The sequence below is a fragment of the Momordica charantia genome, assembly GCF_013281855.1.
Source record: "Momordica charantia cultivar OHB3-1 chromosome 3 unlocalized genomic scaffold, Mcharantia_2.0 BLBB01000003.1, whole genome shotgun sequence".
Lineage (NCBI taxonomy): Eukaryota > Viridiplantae > Streptophyta > Magnoliopsida > Cucurbitales > Cucurbitaceae > Momordica > Momordica charantia.
The window spans coordinates 769,234-772,205 of record NW_028275161.1 but is presented as its reverse complement, the minus strand read 5'-3'; positions in this window follow the sequence as shown (position 1 = coordinate 772,205).

The following is a 2,972-nucleotide window of genomic DNA, read 5'->3' as shown; positions in this document are numbered from 1 at the left end:
TTGACTTTATTGCAGACTTAACTCCAAACAGGGAATTACAAAAAAAGAATGATGTTGATAATGTTACCTCACAAAATTCTCCTGACCCTGAACTTTGGACCATTTACATTGACAGATCCTCTAATCAACAAGGATGTAGGGAAGAAGTAGTAATACTGTCACCTCTAGAAATGTACAGAAATTGCATTGAGATTTGGGTTTAAGGCTTCCAACGACGAAGCTGAATATGAAGCATTGATTGCCGATCTCTAAGTTGCTAAGAGTCATGAAGCCGAAAATTTGTTAGTCCTCAGTGACTTCATGCTAGTCGTCAACCAGGTCAAGAGAGAATATCAGGTAAAGGGAGAAAAGCTAATCGCATACAAGACACGAGTGCAACAATTGCTCACACTATTTTTAAAATGGGAAATCCAAAAAGTCTTCCGGTCAGTAAACAGAAACGCCGATGCGCTAGCTCAATTGGCAATTGCCTATCAAACTGATACAGGACGCACAATACCCACTAAATTCATGCCTCATCCCAACGCACAACAAGCAGTACATGCCAATACTGTGCTGAAATCACTTAGGGGCACGATCACTGGCCCATGAAATCATCTGACAAGGGTACTACTAGCCAACCTTACGACAAGATGCTAAGTAGTATGCCAAGACGTGTGATCGATGCCAACGATTCACCCTAATCCCAAGATTGTCGGCCGAACCTCTATCTACTATAGTAAGCCCTTGGCCTTTCGCGCAATGGGGAATTGATATCATAGGACCAATTCCGTGGGGAAAGGGCCAAAGTAAGTATGCAGTAGTAGCTATGGACTATTTTACTAAATGGGCCGAAGCTGCAGCCTTAGCCACTATTACCGAAAAGAAAATCACAAAGTTTGTATAGCAAAATATTGTGTGTCGATTTGGTATCTCATATGTCATCATCTCAGATAATGGAAAACAATTTAACAATGTCAACTTTCGAAATTTTTGTGAGCAGCTTAGCATCCGCCATCTTCGCTCTTCGCCGACTCACCCACAGTCCAACGGGCCGGAGGAAGAAGTAAACAAAATTATCAAGCAACATTTGAAAACCCACCTGCAATTGTTAAAAGGAGCATGGACGGAAGAACTACCCAACATGTTATGGGCCTACCAGACGACAGCTAAAACTGCTACAGGGGAAACTTCTTTTTCTCTCGCTTTTGGGATTAAAGTTGTGATCCTAGTTGAAATAGGCCTCCCGTCATTGCAGGTAGAGGAATACAACCCAACAACCAATGATGACGTCTCAGGCTCCATCTTGATCTGATAGAAGAGTTACGGGAAGTATCCCAACAACAGATTCAAACCCGTCAACAACAAATCTCTCAACGTTACAACATAAATGTTTGGCCAAGTGCAAAAGGAGATTGGGTGCTACGACGAGTGGTGAAAAACACTAAAGAAACCACAAATGGAGTATAAGGACCTAACTGGGAAGGCCCATACAAAGTCGTTCGAGTTACTCGACCAGGTACTTATTATCTAGCAAACTCTCAAGGCAAACAATTGAAGCATCCATGGAACGTGGAGCATCTCAAGAAATATTATCCATATAAATGTACGTTGGTAAAAGAAAAGTCTTAAGTTATATTGTAAAGATACAAGCATAAAAGTTTTCAGTACATTAAAACCATCGAGTGTTTAAAAATAAAGAAAGCAGGCAAAGTTATGATACTACTAGCCCTGAGACTCTTCCCTAATTGACGGTACATCAAGTCGAGCCACTAAATCCTTCAGATGGGTGGCTTCATAAGGGTTAACATCAACAAGTGAAACCTCATCACCAGAGGAGCCCGATCTCATCGTATCAGTAAGAATAGCTGCTGCGCTCCCGCTGGCATTATCTATCCGTGTCTCGCTAGTACCCAAGGTACATCCCGTGACAATCTCGGAAGGCCCAGGTGTACGAGGTCCACCCCACTCGGCACGAAGCAAAGTAGAAAGAAACCCAAAGTCTATATCGGGGAGCCTCCCACTAACCTGGTCTCTAACCCAGCCCACACTCAACTTCATAATCTACCGTTCAATAGCGTCGTATGCTCTAATCTTTTGCATCGCCTCTTCGCATCGCCCAGGATAACCTCAAATCGAGCACGCTGAGCCTCGAATCGAGATTGCTCAACCTCTAACTCAGCTTTGTGTTCAACCTCACGATGCTCAATGGCTACCTTCATCCCGTTCATCTCGGCCTCTGCTTGACTCTAATCAGAGCGCATTTGCTCCACAGAAGTTTCTAACTCTGCTATTCGCAGCTCGAACTGGCGTGAAAGGGCTTGAGCCTCTTTCTCAGCATCTACCTTATGCTTCGAAACATAGGAGAGTTCGGTCCCCATACGGTGAGCTACCGAACTAATACGTGTGCCAGCTTGGAAAAGAAAAGCAAGTAACAATGCATCAACAGGATTTAAATGGAAAGACACCTACGATACATAAGTAAAACCGACCCTGTGTATATAAAAAAGGGCCTGACAAAGTTTCCAATTAGGGTCCCCGACCCCGAATATTTCAGGCAGTGTCAAAGTCTACACCCTATCGTAATGAAGGGATCGGATCCTGCAGCGGAACCGCGCGAACGCGTGTGCTTCGATCTTGTTTTAGAATTACAATGAAGAAAAGATATAAGCATGAATAAAAATAACTTAGTGATACATACCTTTGAAGACACCTCTTCAATGTAGACACCAATGCCACCACAAAGTCATCCTCGCTATCTTCTGGAAGTTAAGAACTCGGTTTGTGGGAACCGTCTTATAATTAAAAAGGAAATTGAGAGATTGAAAGAACGGTTTTCAAGCTAGAGTTTCTGAAACTTGTTCAACCGACGACTGAGAGAGAATCAAGGAAACGGGAGAACCTCCCTTTTTATAAGGGAGGAAAAGTGGTGGGGAAGTTACCACTTTTCCACTTCCCACCAAAGTGGAAAACCTCCCCCACTTTCCACCAAC